At 38.5% G+C, this 16,976-nt stretch overlaps 1 pseudogene; it reads right to left on the bottom strand.

Moving 5' to 3' along the window:
* Positions 1–6,737: 6,737 nt before the first annotated feature.
* On the bottom strand, positions 6,738–16,170 carry LOC139360016 (pre-mRNA-splicing factor RBM22-like; annotated as a pseudogene).
* Between the last annotated feature and the right edge of the window lie 806 nt (positions 16,171–16,976).

Below are 16,976 nucleotides of genomic sequence, written 5' to 3'. Positions count from 1 at the left end.
AAATCATGAGCTACAGTGAGTAATACCTAGTGAATGATAACAGCCTCAAAAGTATGAAGTCAGTGGTTCATTGGGAAGGACACAAACAAAGAGAGCCAACAACTGAGAGCCCTTCTGAAGGCCTGGGGTCCAGAAGCAGAGAACAAATATTAGAGGAAACAATAGCCAGTTTGTAGAGAGCAAGAAAAAAAGTGTGGAAAGTATGAAGGAGAGAGAATTCAGAGAATTCATAAGAGAAACTGACTTCATAAGGGATTAATTAAATAACAAGTGAATTGCAAAGAGTCTGCCAATTTTCTGAAACACAAATAACAGAGCAAATGAAACATATGAAAACCTAGAAAATCAGCAGTGTCTTGAGTCACTAGCCTAGTCAGGCTGTCTAATGAACTGTTACTGACCATCAGTGTGGACCCCCAAATTTAAATTACCAGATCGTAACTGACAGAGATATGGGTGTAATGAGTTTTTGGAAAATAAGGAAAACTATAATTCATAGTATTTAGTTTCACTATATAAATTTTGTGTTCACCCACAGCACAAGTTGTATTTAAATAACCCTATTTTGCCTAAATGCATAATAATGAAACTATAATAAGGCATCTCAGAGTGAACTGAATTGAGTGAACTTTGATTGCCTTGTTATAGGTCATCGAGGCCATGCCTCGATGAATTTGCTGAACCTCTAATCATTTGGCAGACAAGAACAAGGGGTTACAGTCTTGGTATCTTGACATGAGGAGACATTCCAATGAATCCTATTAACCATGAACTAATAGTTGAGGGAAGTGGTAATTGCTGGGTCTCTGTTAAAGGGTATAGAGGTAGCTCACCAGGAGGCAAAAGCATGAGGTAGGATGGAGAGAACTTTTAAAATTCATCACTTTCTTTAGGTGTCATTCACTTTTCAGGAAAATTAGAATTGAGGCTATCTTCCTAAGAAAGTTGGAATGCATTTCTAATGGATGGTTAATAGATTTTTTAAGGTTATGAATTCATTTGAAAGGTTTGAATCTTCTCCCTGGAAAAATTCACAAAAACAGAAATGAACAATTTTATGAAATTCTCCAAATCCTCTGAAGTTTATCCATGAAGTCATATAGATTCCATAGAAGTTGGGTTAAGAAGCCGGGCTCCAGTGACTTTCATGTCTTTAGTTAAAAGCTAAGAGGCTTGGAAAAGTAGAGAATTTATATGTTTGACTGTTTTAAATTGAAAGTTGTGATTTCACAAGGTATGAGAACCTAATGATGTCAAAATTACAGTTTAATTTTTGAGTCCAGATAAAATTTTTATGACATTGAGACTAACTTTTTTGAACCTTTACCTGATAGTTTTGAGGTTAATATAAACTAAATAAAATAGATTGCCTCTCTAAAGGTTTAAGAACTTTGTGTTATATCAAAAGACAGAATTGAGTCATTTAAAAATAAATTGGACAGAATAAACTGTAAATCATAGAAATATTTTCTCTAGGAGTGAGAGTCTGAATGAGGAACAGAACTAAGAAATAGTGAAGATGCTGACCTAAAGAACAATAAGAAAGAAATTAACTCAAAAAAAATCAATGCTCTAACAGAGAGGGAGAAAGAGAAAGAGAGAGGGAGGGAGAGAAGGAGAGAGAGGCAGACAAAGGGGGGAGAGAGAGAGAGAGAGAGAGAGAGAGAGAGAGAGAGAGAGAGAGAGAGAGAGAGAGAGAGAGAGAGAAACCCCTGCTTGCTTTGTTTTCCAGACAGTTAATTTTCTGTAACATATTAACAAATTGGAAGAAAAGAAAAACCATCAGAGGTATCAAAATCACCAGACAAGGCCTAAATCAAAGCAGGAAAAACTAAAAAGTCCTTTCACCCTTGTCAAATTTCAGATTCCCTTGAAATATGAGCTTTAGCCTCAGTGACACTAATGGGAGTTACATGTGCATCTGGAGAAAGGAATCACCCAATTATGAGAGCTGCATAACTAAACACCATGAATCACGTTGGACAAGTTCCTAGGAGCCAGATCCACGGCCAAAAGCCATGCAAACCCCCAAGGAAGGAATGAATCCTGACTTTGTAGAGGGCTGACTGTTGGGAAAAATGAGAGCCCATTAAATCATTTCAATGCTGCTTTTTAGATGGTAAACCCCTGACATAGAAAGAGAGCCCGAGTAGTTTGTCCCCTATTCTGAATATAATTTCTAACAATGCCAGAGGAGGAAGTCTTACTTCAAACCACGGGCAGAGGACATAGCCTGAGGAGTAGAACAAAACAATTTTCTTAGCTCTTCGCAACATACCAACAAAATGGATAAAATTGAACTATCCTTACCATAAGCAGTTTTAAACCATTCTAACAGTAAGCAAAAACTGGTTGTTTGCCTAAACGCTAATGATGATTCTTCACTGTCATGGTGGATTAAACTCTATGTAGTTTGGTGTTTTGATTTTAGTAAGGTATATTTCCCAGGATCGTTGGTGCAAAAATGATTAGTCCATTCATAGTGGTGAAGGGTTAGGGCTGGCCTTGTGTGGGGGAAGTCATACATATCATTTCAAACCCACTGGAGGGTTCCTTTGCTGTAACAGTGACCTACTTATCTGATGTTTAAAATGTCAAAAGTATATTCCTTTATTTTTTGGTTATACCAAATGGACACTTTGCTCTGTCTTAAAATGTAAACATCTCTTAAAGAGGGAATACTTTATGCTGTCTTAATCATTTTCAACTCACAAAGATATTACATGCAATATCTTTTTTTTGCAATTCTCTCTTTATGGATCCGATTCCTTACACTCTGTGGCAAGATAAAGAACCAGAGCTGGAGACACTGCAGGTGGCCAAACAGTGTACTGTGAGGATGGCCTAATACGTATGCGGAGTAGGGAACGCCCATGAACCTGTTGGAAATTTGCGTGTTACTATGATTCTCAGTCTCTGAAATAATATTTTCCACAGGCAAATATTTGGAGTCTTTTTTGTGGCAGAGTCACCATTTTGGACATTCTTACGTATTAGATACAAGAGGGTTAGTGAAATGCATTCTTATTTCTTGGTCTATAATAGTATATTTTTAAAATCTTTGATATTTATATTAAAAATAATTCATGTTGAAAAAAGTTGCTATTTTTTGTGGAACAAAATGCGGTTAGCACTTGGTGGCTAAACCAGCTGAAAGTGCATTATTAATGACATAGTAGAGAACAAAATTTTAATACATTTATTTTTAAAATGTGATTTATGCCTACAGTTGAGCATGGATATGAAATGTCCTTCAAATTCATTTCAAACAGTCTTTCAAAACGCACTATTTGTATCAGTCTGAACACTGGTGCACATATTCATGCTGATCTGCTATAATTTTTTAAGGATTCCCTTAATTTAGGGAAAATAGCTCCTTATAGACCAATGTAAAAGCGCTGCCTGAGATATCTCCCATTACTTGTTTTGCAGTCTACTATGTTCTATGAAGTTATAACACATTAAAGTTGCATAAAAAGATTTCTGAGACATCTGAAAATTTGAAAGAAAAAAGGCTCTAAAGGCCAACTGTGCCTACTGGTACAGAGATTTGAAAACTATGGCCATCATGCCTATACACCTCATACTGGAACGAGTGAGTAGTGCAAAGTTCACCAGAGGGCCACAGAAGCAGAAAACAATGGCTGTAAGTGCTTTCTTTGTACCTGGATTCCTGGACCTAGGGAACCCTAACAACTGTGTGTTAGATCTAAAGGTAAAAAGGCCTCTGTAGGGAAACTGAGTAGAAACTGTACTGAAATGTATATATCATGATCATTGTATAAATGACCATACCAAGACAATCAAAGTGAAATTGATAACATGAATGACCCTACAACCATTGAAGATTAAATTTAAAATTAAAAAGCACCTAAAAAGGAATTTCCAGGCCCAGATGGCACCACTTGATAATTCTGCTAAACATTTAAAGAGGCATTAACATAAATTTTATACACTCTCTCCCAGAAATAGAAGTGGACTAAACACTTCCCAACTCATTTTGTGAGGCTAGCATTTTGCTGATACTAAAATTAGACAATCAGATAAAGATAGCTTTAAAAAAGTAATAAAGGAAAAAAGAAAGATGGCTACAAATGAGTATCTCTCATGAATTTAGATTCTCAAGTAAATATTAGCAAATCAAATCCAGCAATATATAAAAATAATTATACACAAAGATCAAGTGGGATTTATTCTAGGTATGCAAAGCTGATTCAACATTAAAAAATCAATTAATCTAATCCACCATATCAACAGGCTAAAGAAAAAATCATAAATCATGTAATCATATCAACTGATGCAGAAAAAGCATTTGACAAAATCCAGCACTCCTTCATGATAAAAGCTCTCAGAAAACTAGAAATAGAGGGAAACATTTTTAAGTTGAAAAAAGCCCTATACAAAAACCCTGCAGCGAACATCATACTTAATGGTAAAAGACTGAATGGTTTTTTCCTTAAAATTAGGTAGGTAGAATGGAAGAATGTCTGCTCTCATCATTCTAAGTATTGGAAGTTGTAGACAGCACAATAAGGAAAAAAAAGAGAGAAAAGAAAAGAAAAAGGCATCCATATTGAGAAGGAAGAAACAAAACTGTTGTTATTTGCAGATGACATGATTGTCTATGTAGGAAATCCCAAGGAATCTACAAAACACCTCTTAGAACCGATGAGTTCACCAAAAGCAAAGGATAGAAGTTCATCCTAAAAAAATTAATAGCATTTCTGTAAACTAGCAATGAACATTTGGACATTTAAAATATAGTATGATTTATAATTGCTCTAAAATAAAATATTTGATGTAAATCTAATAGAACATATACAAAATCTGAATTCCAAAAATTACAAAATGCAAATGAAACAAATCAAAGATCTAAATAAATAGAAACTCATACAAAGTTAATGGATTGGACAAATTAACATAGTAAAGGTACCAATTGTCCCAAAGTTGATCTATAGGTTGAATGAAATACCTATTAAATTTGAAACCGGTGGTTTTTGGCACAACACAACAATCTTAGTCTAAAATTTATATATAAAGGCACTGGAGCTAGAATAGCTAAAATAATTTTGGAAAAAGAGAATACAGTGGTAAATATAACTCTACCTGATGAAAAGGCTTATGTATAGCTACAGTAAAATCAACACCTATCATAGACACACTGATCAACAGATGAGAAAAGAAAACTCAGAAATAGACCTATACCAATATGCTGAAGTTATTTTAGATTTTCGACAAAGGTGCAAAAGCAATTCAATGGGGGATAGTCTTTTTAACAAATGATGCTGGAGCTATTACAGGCAGGCAAAAAGAAAATGAATTTTGACCTAAACCTCACTTTCTTATATGAAAATTAACTCAAAATGGATGACATACCCAATGTAAAACATAACATTATAATAGTTTTAGAAAAAAATATAGGAAAATGCTTCAGGACTAAGCTAGTCAGAGTTCTTAAACTTGACACCAAAAGCATAATTCATAAAAGCAAAAACTGATAAATTGATAAAGTAAATCTCATTAAAATTAAAAACTATTGCTCCACATAGACCCTGATAAGCAGATAAATAAAAACAAGCTACAAACTGGGTGAAAATATTTGCAAACAACCTATCTGACATAGGAATTGTATCTAGAATATGAAAAGAACTGTCAAAATCCAGTAGTTAAAAAATCAGTTTTAGAACATTTTACCCACTTCAAAAGAAACTTAATGCTCATTAACAATCATTCCCAAACCTACCCTCCTACTCTTCTACCCAGACCCAGGCAATGACTAATCTAATTTCTGCCTTAATTGATTTACCTATTCTGGATATTTTATATAAATATAATCATACAAGTTGTGACTGGCTTCTTTGACTTAGCATAGTGTTTTCAAGGTTCATCCATATTTTCACATGCATCAGTACTTCATTCCTTTTCATAGGTGAATAGGATTACATTTTCTGGATATATCACATTTTGTTCATCCACTTATGAATATGAATAATTGACTTGCTTCCACGTTTGGCTATTAAGAATAATGCTGCTCTGAACACTCATGTCCAAGCATTTGTATGGCTGTGTGTTTTCCGTTCCCTTGGGTATATATACACAGAAATTGAATTGTTAGGTCATGTGATAACTTCAGGTTTAACATTTTGAGACGTTGCAAAACTGTTTCTGAACTGGCTGCAAATTTACATTCTCACTAGCAATTGTACAAGAATTCCAATTTCTCCATGTCCTGGTCAGCACTTGCTATTGTTTGTCTTTTTGATTATAGCCATCCTAGGGGATGTGAAGTGGTATCTCATTGTAATTTGGATTTGCATTTCCCTAGTGACTGAAAATGTTGAGCACTATTAGCGATACATATTTCATCATTTGTATGTATTCTTTGAGATATATCTATTCAGATACTTTGCCCATTTTAAAATTAGGTTCTCATTTTATTATTATTATGAATGTTTAAAAGCTTTTTTACTGCAGATGAATTCCCCGATCCCCCTTAAAAAGAGACAAAATGAACGTGTACATGGGATGGGAACTCTGTTGGATCATTCAATTCACCCAGCCCTTTGTTGACCACAGAGGTGGGGGGAACAGGGAGTAGGTTTTATTAGTCAGGCTATCATAGCAGCCAGATGTTTTGATGGCAGTTTATTTGAGGTCCACCGATGCTTTGAATATGCATAGAAAAGCATGACTCTCATTTCTTACCTGTACACATCTTAACACATTCAGATGCCATGGAAGCTACAAAGAAATAAAAAAGTATATTCATTCCGAGATTCATTGATTGAGATTTTTAAGTGCCCCCTTTTTCTCAGAGGTCCAGAGCGGTGATAACGTGCCAGAAGTGCTGTGTTTTCTGGTGTGAGCTCCCATCTTCGGGTGGTCCTGAGACAGTAGATTGATCCTGGAGTCTTGCTGAAATGAGCAGGTGGTCCAGTTGGGTGGGATATGTGTAGCCCGAATCCTGGGGGTGGAGGTGGAGCAATGTTCACCATAGCTGGAGGGCCACTTGAGAGTAGGTGGAAGGAGTTGGCAGATGCATCTTCTGCTGCTGCAGGAGGAGAAGGAGCTCCTAGCAGAGCTGGAATGAGCTCTAGCTGGATCCCAGAGTCTGTGGTTCTGTCCTTTTTTTCTTTTCCTCTGGCTGCTTGGGATTTTCCCCATTTTACACTGAGTCTGCAGCCACTGACAGTCAGTTTATTAAATTGACTTCTCAGCAGCCACTTCTGCAGCCTGCCCTGTGGAAAAGCAGCACACTGCTGGCCAGGCGTGGTGGCTCGTGCCTGTAATCCCAGCAGCTTGGGAGGACGAGGCGGGCAGATCACCTGAGGTCAGGAGTTCGAGACCAGCCTGACCAACATGGTGCAATCCCACCTCTACTAAAAATACAAAATTAGCTGGGCATGGTGGCATATGCCTGTAACCCCAGCTACTTGAGAGGCTGAGGCGGGAGAATCGCTTGAACCTGGGAGGCAGAGGTTGCAGTGAGCCAAGATCATGCCACTGTACTCCAGCCTGGTCAACAAAGAGTGAAACTCTGTCTCAAAAAAAAGAAATAAAATAAAATAAAAATAATTACATAAAAATAAAAGCACACTGCTGTCTCTGCACAGTGATCGTCCAGATCTCTCCACATAGGTAGAGATGATTTGTTAGCTTGGTCTCAGAAATAATACCCTCCAGACCATCAACATATAGTGAGGTGATAGCCTTATCCTCTGGTGGATCTAGATGTCACATTTTTAAAGTCTGCCTTAGAAGCTTCTATGCTCCAGCTCCAGGGTCATTGATTCTGTAATACTGGTCTTTAATATTCTTATCAGCAAGGGTATTATCTGGATGTGTAGGCCTCTCATGTCTATATGGACGCTCCTCTCTTCTCTCACTCTCTCCTTTTATCCAGAAGGAGCAAATGTGGGCCTTATTTCTTAGGTGGTAGGATATGGCCTGGGCCAGTTTGTTCAGCATATCATTGCTAGATGTGGCTTTCCCCAGCAGACCAACCGGCTGTGTTCCATCGGAGTTGGAAACCTCTCTTTCCGTATTCTGAATGGAGTACTTTTGCTGACCTCCAACTTTGGCATGTCATCTTTTAAGGATAGTCCTGCATCATGAACCTGGATGGGTGGGCCATACTCTGCCACTAAGAGGCAGGCCTGACAGAAATTAGTTAATTTGCTGCAGCTTTGGTACCCTTCAGTCTTCTTGAAATGCATGTGAACCCCAGGGCACCAGCCAAACACTGAATGGTTTGGCACAGCTTTTGCATTCCTTCCCCACGCTTTTCCTTGGTTATTTGGATATCTGCGTTTTCTGCAAGACATGTCTACCACAGAACGGGGAAGTCTGCTTCTTCCCAATTCTTCCTGCTGCAGGTGTGGAAATGCAGAGAGTTCACCATCTTAAGAGCATCTGGAGGCAGTGGTAGCTTTCGAGGTGAGAGAGAGGACCACTACAAATCCCATCAGGCCCAGCCCTAAATTTCATGATTTTTTCTTCAAGAATAGTAAAATGGATGATCTTGAAGTCCAATTTCTTTGTAAGTGACTTTATGCAATATGAGATTAATTTCCCTGTTAACAATAGTTCCAAGACAGAAGTGAATGTAGAGAGAAGCGGATGAAAGAGGAGATTTTCGGTTTATAAAGACCTTTATGCTTTGTCTTTTTTTTTTTTTAAGTGCATGTACCTCTTTTATAATTGGAGATAGAAGAAATATGATGGCAGATGCTGTTTGGCAGCAAAGCAGCAGTGTTACCTTCATCACTATTTGTATTCGGATAGCAGGAACCTTGTGATTGTGACAGTGTCTCCGTGAAATGCTGCGTTTGTGACTAGTTGTGCCCAAAGTTTGATGTCTCACAGATCAGCAAGGGACTGGGATCCTGCCACAGCCTGTTCAGGGTTGCTATGATTATACTTGCCTTCCAGGAGCTGGGTACGCCTCGCCCCTTCCCTCTGCCCTTCCTCTTCGCCTCTTATTTTGTTATTGAGTTATAAGAGCTCTTTATATATGCTGGATAACAGTCCATTATCATATATATGATTTGCGACTAGACAGAATTTTAAGCATCCACAAGCATAATCCATCTTTTATAAATGTGTGCCAAGGATTAGAGACATTAAAAGACAAATGATAGATCATTGATTTGGGGCAGAAACAGACTTGCATCCAGTTGTCCCTACTATCAGTGTGGGAGGATACTGCAAATGCAAAATAAATGAAGAAGTATATCTTCCAGGCTTCATACTTCTTTACTTCAGCTCAGCACTAAACTAAATGCTCTCATGAAGTAACCGAAGTGTTTAACTCCACTGAGCCCAATATTAGGAGTCACAAAAGAACTTCTCTGTGAATTTCATTTAACCTTCCTCACCAAGGAGATCTTTTCCATTGAAATAATATCTAATGGAGCAATTTCCAAGATATTTTTTATTGATATGCGTAGCAAGAGATCCATCCTGATTGTACAAACCCCCTTAAAAGGAAAACAGGTACAAAACAGTATATTATTAATGAAGATTGTACTCAATGTATAAGACCACACGAGGAATGTTAAAAATCACAGAGATGGTGTTGGTTTCATTCTGGGGCTTTAAGAAATACTGTGTCATTAGAGCATATGTGACAGTCTAGTTTGAAAAATATAACAAATTAAAGTGGGACTTTTCAAGAGGGATTTCTTTCCGAAAAGGTCAGCTATAAAAACAAGGAGTGGGGGAGATTTCTTACTCCCAAGATCACCAAAATAACATCATTTATTGGACTTGATGCCCATATGTGAAGTTTTACAATGTTCATCACTAAATGTAACAAATGTAGTTAGAAAGCAGTAAACTTAGAAAAGAATCAATACCAATGATATAGGTAATAATAACAGAGAAAATTGAAAAGTTTTTGTCTTTTCCCAAATACATATATTATTTTGTTTTTAGGTTAGTCATTTTAGGATAAAAACTAAGATTTTTATTTTAGGGGGTGGTGGTTTGCAACCTCCGTCTCCTGGGTTCAAATGATTCTCCTGCCTCAGCCTCCAGAGTAGCAGGGATTACACCCGCCACCACACCCCGCTAATTTTTGTATTTTTAGTAGAGATTGGGTTTCACCATGTTGGCCAGGCTGGTCTCGAACTGAGCTCAAGTGAACCACCTACCTCAGCCTCCCAAAGTGCTGCAATTACTGGTGTGAACCACCGTGCCTGGCCGTGTGCACAGACAGTCTGTCTTATGGTTCACCTTTTGATGTAAAGAGACAAACCACACCTCATTTTAATGCTAAAACCCCACCGTAAAGTGAACACGTGATGTATGTTACATATGTCACATGTATGTTTACCTATTATGCATGCGCTCAGCTCCCCTCATAAATATGTATAGCTTTTTCCCCAAACGTGCTGAATATGTATGATACAGACCCTGTAAGGCATAAAACCCAATCTGTCCTTCCCCTTATGAAAGAGAGAGCACCTTTGTTCCACACTGGAGACTTTCTTTTCCCAGCTTGGAAACCATTGTCACCAATGAAGCTCTCTTCTACTGTTTAGCCATCCTGGTGATCTTTTGGACAACAGATGCCAATAGCTATTTCTGCACTTCAGCTCACAGAGGCAGCATTTTGGGGAGAAGAATTATACTTTCAGGGCTGTTTGGCCCCAAACTCTGGACGGAGGAAGAGATGGAAATAACTAAAAGGAATTTATCTAGAAATAATGAAAGAAGTCTCTTTCACGGTAAGGATTGGGGTTGAATTTCTGCAGAAATTCCTAAGCTATGTGAAAAGTTTGGAGTCTTTGCTGGCGGGCCCAAAGACTAAGAAGTGAGAAGAAAAGAGAAACCATGTGTACCTAAGCAGGAGAGGGGCTCTGCAATGTGCCAATATGCTGAGGCCCAAGAGAGACAGTTAGCATGACATCTCTCCATCTTTGACAAAGCATGGGTTAGGGGCCCTCTAGGAGCAGCTGAATTCTGACTTGTGCCTTTTTGTTAATTCTCTTACGATAGTCTCAAGTCACTTATAAAGCTTTTTGAACACAAAAGTCTAAATTCAGTGGGGCTTAGGGAAATGTAAGCTGGAGCTCTGCAGGTAGGGCAAAGCAGACCAAGGAAAGTCATGCAATACAGGAAGCAGTTCAGGAGACAGCAGGAAGAAATGAAAGAAGATGCCGGGGTGGCAGTCTGGAGGGAGAGGTGACAAGTGACACCCAGTTTGCACGAGGTACTCCCCAAGCATTCTTAACATTTCTTAGGAAAGGGCCCAGAACATCTTCTGAATTAGGGACTAGAGTTACTTTATTTCCTCCAAATAATCAAACCCACAATAAAATCTGAAGAAACTTAGGGTGCATTTGTAAATTCTAGGTTTGCAGTGCTAAACTGGAAAAGCTCAGGTCTTCTACATCACTTTAACAATGCCATGCAGCCATATGCTGGCCTCATTTCCAACAACAAAAAGAGAAGAAACAAAAGCTGCAGATCCCTTTGTCTGAATTTTCTGATACCTATTTTTTATAGAATGATCTTTCTTTTCCTCCTGGCCTGATCACGTCACTCGTGGTGCTCAAGAGTGCTTCATAGGGAGACTAGCGACTTTCTCAAGCACATGATTGGATGGCACAGAATTCTCTTTGGCTGAAGGAGCAGTAGCGTCTTTACAGTTGAATAGATTTCACAGTCAGCAATCTCAGAACTATATTAGAAGATAATTTCTTGCTGACTAAACAAATCATGGTACAATATAAGTTAGACACCTTCTCTGGAATTAAAGCAGCCTTGGCTGCTCTAAATATAAAAAGAGAACACTGACCTTTCAATAGTGACCATACAATGGCCGAATATCTTTGCTGCAACATTTGCAATTTGCAGAACAAGGAGCTGCCATAGCTCTGTTGAATGATCATTTGTTGGATTCCATTAATCTCAAAAAAATGAAAGGATCTCTCTTTAGGTTTTTCTGTGGCTATCAAAGTAAACAGGTCAGATGAATTATTGATAGGCTTTGGATCAATGAAGTGCCACTGGAATGACAAATGATAAGCACAGTAAAACTGTCACAATCCTTATTCCCCAAATACTGTTCACCAATTCCTCCCACCTAGCCTTACTTATATCAATCTATCTCAAATGACTTCTTCCCCTACAACCACCACACACATTTTTCCAACGTCAACTAATTCTGTCTTGTCTCGTAAGACCTATTTGTAGGGTCAGCTACCCCATGAAACCTTCTTCAAATAATCAAATCCACAATAATTTTCTATCTTCTCAACACTCACTTTTAGAACTTCTATTATTTGTACTAGGAATTAAATTACCTAAAATCTATAAGGTTCCTGGTACATTCTAGCCCACCCCGTGAAAAGATCATTGAGTTAAAGTCTAAAGCCTTCATAAAATTGTTAGTTCCCTCTCCACCTACTTCTCTATTGGCACTTAGCATAGGGGACCATATCTGCGTATTATGGCTTCTTAAGAATCATGTCTTCTAACTTTTTCTTTCTTTTGTACCTACTATCTATCCTCCACAAATATAAAGATTATTTTAATTATCCATTTCTGCCATGACACTGAATTGCAGAGAAGTGTTGGACTAAATATTGCCATAGATCAATATTATAAAAAGGTCCTATTCTTAATCTGGTGCCATCCATGAAATGGAACAAATATTAAGTAATATGAAAAGTGACATTCACCTATGGATTGTGCCATAAAGTAGTGAGCTGTATGTCAAACATAAATGCGTTTCAAATGTGTATTCAAATTTCAGGTATAGTTTATGGAAGTTTACCTATAGCTTCTCATCCTTGGCCTTTTGTGTATATATTTATAACTTTTATTAAAAGTATATTAAAAGTTCTAGGAGAGCAAATCTATGGCAATGTCAGACTTACTGTGTCCTGAGACGGGCCTCTTTAAGAAGCTCTTAGGAATTCCAGGAGCCCCACTAGTATCCTTTTTTATTCTTAGTTAAGTGCTACAATTCATTAGTATGGATGGGTTGCAGAAATTCTGTCATGACATATTTGCACCAGTAAGCTGAATGTTGAGTTTCTTAAACTACAGCTAGCAAAAAACAAGGGACACAGGAATGCCTGTTTAATAGAGCAGAATCTCCATCCTCCAACCCCACTTTGAACCAAATATGTTAAGAAATGCTTTACAACAGAGAATTACTACAGGGTGTAAAGCACTACTATACTTCATTATGAACTAACAGCATTTTTTGTTGCTACCTTTAAGAAACTAATTTTAGTTATATAGTACATATACATAGGCTTAGTGAAGGAGAACCCCCACCCTGCCCAAATATTTTAAACGTAGAGTTGATTTGATAAATAATCTAGGTCATTCACAGCTCCCCCCAGAAAATATCCACCCCAAATACTCTAAGTTGTAATGGTTTTATACTGAATTTTTCAGATGATAAAATCTGTGTAAACCAGGGTTTCATAAAAGATAAAACAATGTGACTTATTAGCTACAGAACAATGATAAAGTGAGATAGTCTCCAGGTATAAATATCACATGAGAAAGCTCCATAATATGATGGTGCTTGTTTTGGCCTCATTGACACCCATTGACAAAAACCATTCTAGCCCATAAATGGTTCCTCAAGTTTATATACCTCTGTCCTCAGAGACTATTTGCTGCTACTGATTGCATGTCTTTGGCAATGCTGTCGCTCCCCATTTGCATTTGCCAAAGTTGGGTTAAAAGGATTGGATGCCTTGGTGTAACACTTTAAACCTGCTCCCTGCTGTGGTCTTTAGATGTTGGTCTTTAGAGGCACATTTGTTGATACATGGTTGAATAACGGCACTGCACAACTGCTTTTCTAGAGAATATATTCCATAACAGAATTCCTTGAATTCATATTTTCAGTTATTTGCTACAGAGACATACAGATCCACTTTATTGCACCCTATTATCTACCCCCTACCATGCCTTCGGCACTTTAAAACCTGCTTAGCACAAGATAAATTACATTTGTACACTTAAACTCTCACTGTCCTGGGGAGTTTTCAAATATAAAATTTATTTTTTTAAAAGTATATCTTTGAAAACAACCAAAATGTGGTGAAACAGTCTTTGAAATGCAACATGGCAGATGGACAGAAAACTTTACTAGCATGATGGATGGTTCCTTTATTTATTCCTCTGTGAATGGCTGCTGATCATAATCACTTTTATAGCTTGACTGCAATGAAAAGGATTATTTCTTTTGTCCTGGAATCTCAGGATGAGCATATTTGTTCAGAGGATGAAGGGGACCAAATTAGACCGAACCACTGGGGCATAATAAATTCACAGCAGTCACAAGCCAATGTTCTTTAATTCTTAAGACGCTATCAACTTTAAATATTCTGATCCTCTCACAGTTAGCTCGCTTATCCTTTTGTCCTTATTGAATTAACTGCCTTTTCTTTTACATTGTCTCCTGAGGGGACCTCATTTTAAATCTTTTCAGTTTAATTCCATTAATTGGCATATTGTCTGGTCTCATGTTCTCCTCTTGGGTCTTGAACTTATGTTCCCCTCAGTTCTTAAACTCCTTAGCTATATTTTGTAGCTTTGAATGACAACTTGCTCCATCTGTAGACAAAGCATGTGCATTCTTATCTTTCACTTCCAGGCTAATGTTTAACAATGAATTCACAATCCTGGCAGTTTATCAGCCCATTAAGTAAACCCAAATATAGAGTTCCTTGATTTTAAAGCCATCATACTGAAATCCAGGGAAATTTGCTCACTAATTTGAGCATAATTTAAAAGCTAACAATTCTAAATTATGGTAAGTGGATCCAAATAAGACATATTTATCTTTGCAGGTCCTCCTGCCTACAACTAAGACAGATCTAGGGGTCATATTATCTTGGGCTTATATCCATTTCATCTTCACCACTTATTAGCTAAGTAATCATGGGAAGGTTATATACATCTCTAACTCTCAATATTTTCCTCTCTAAAATGGGGGTAATAATAAAAGTTCATTTTAAACCATAGAGATGTGATGAAGATTTAATAGGATAATTGTCATGGAATGCTTCATATAATGCCTTGCACATAGAAAATAATCAATGCTAGCTATCATTATTGTTATTACTATTAAAGTACCATCACACCTATTAGTGGTGTACTTATATCCTTCCTGCAAAGCATATCTAAGTCTTACCTTATCTGAACCCTCAAACTCCACATAGAGAATGTCATGTTGGGAAGAAGGCTACATACAACTTGTCACTTATTCTGTTCCACTGTTATAGTCATCCCTTCTCTTTAATTAAACTGCAAATCAGTTACATAGAGAGACTTCGTCATACCTGTTTACAAACCATGCTCTCAGCACAATATCTTATTCTCACAAAAAAGGTGGCATACTCATCTATTATCAACAACAAATGTATGAGAAATCAGATATTATTTTCAACTTAGTCTTAGAAAGAGGCCAAAACTAGAAGCAGATGGTAGGTTATTATAGGGAGATGTAAGGATTATTGAGTTAATAAGAGGGGAACAGTTCAGGGAGGTAAGAGGAGAGATGAACCTGTCTTTCAGGCAGTCTTGATTATCCATAGAAGATAAAAAGAACAATTGGGTGATAAACAGAAATCATAGTGCTCACTTTCGCAAACTTATATTTAATAATTACATGATCTCATTGCATTCAGTCATCAAATACTTACACAGAAGATTCGGAATTGACAGTGATGTCTGCACAAGGGCTGACTAGAAGCTTCTAGTGCTCTTCTCCCATATGAAATAACCCAAAACAATGAACAAACAACTACATTTTGCCCAGCATAACTAAAGGAGTACCAAATAATAGCAAAGCAGCAGCAGAAATCCTGTAGAACAAGAAATCTAGAATGCTGCATAGAGAAGGGCAGGAAACAACTTGCTTTCGCCACGCACTGCTCTGGTTGAGATCAGCTCAGCACCAGGAGGGACTTCTGTCCGTGGAGAAAAGGTAAGCAAGAGGACCCCAGAAGCCCCTACCACTGCTGCAGACACCTGCAGTTCTCACAGGTTGGAGCCCAGCCGAGGGAGTTCCCCAGAGTCTACATGCCAAGCTACCCTCTGAGAAGGAGCCAGTAATGCTGTGTCTCCCCTTGTGTAGTCAGTGCTGCTACTGCTCTGTGTCATTTTGGAACTGGAGCCACCGCTAGAGTGCATCCTGCTTCAGGGACAAGTAGCCCTTGCATCCCTCCATCCCTGAGGCTCAGCTTCCATTGCATTATGCTCACTGACAGTGCATCATCCCAAGACCAAGTTATCGCCAACTCCCTAAGGTTAAACTTCCACAGAGCCAGTCCCTCCCCATCATCCCAGTCACTGGTGGACCCTCCCTTTATGTGCCCTACCCCCATGCACACAGAGCCTCAAACTACCAGAGCAGTCATGCCTCCAGTGTCATAGCTGAGGCAGCACCCCTATTCCCAGGGACCTCATGCCTCCTACACACCAGACAGTCACCATCTTCAAACCATAAGAATCCAGAAGCTCCACTGGCCCATGTAGCACTACTTTCTGGATCCAATCACATGCAGTGCCTTGCATTCCAGGGAATTAGAATCTTGGCTGAACTGTGCCACCCACCCTCCAGAACAAACAACTGCAGCACCCTGCCTCCTAGAACTGGACTAGCTCCCCTAGTACAAGCTGCTGAGGCACCCCACTTCTCCTGAGAATGGAGTCATCACTGTGCTGCTCTCTAACCACTAGGGTCCAAGCCACAGTGGCATCTTGTCATTCTTGGGTCTTTGCTCCTGCTGCAGCTGGCTTCACAGAGCCTAACATGCTGCCATATCCCACTATCCCAGGCCCAGATTCACCCCTGGATGGTACTTCATTCCTTGGAGCCTGAGCTGCTAATGTGCCCTGTTGTTTCTGAATCATGAATTACAGCTGTCCCTAGGGCTGAAGCTTCCAGAGAACTTCTTCCCTGGAGCCATACGAGTACCATGCCCTGCCCTTACAGG

Source organism: Macaca nemestrina, chromosome 19 (assembly GCF_043159975.1).
Source record: "Macaca nemestrina isolate mMacNem1 chromosome 19, mMacNem.hap1, whole genome shotgun sequence".
NCBI lineage: Eukaryota > Metazoa > Chordata > Mammalia > Primates > Cercopithecidae > Macaca > Macaca nemestrina.
Note: the sequence above shows the minus strand (reverse complement) of the source record. Positions and strands in the feature narration are given on the sequence as shown.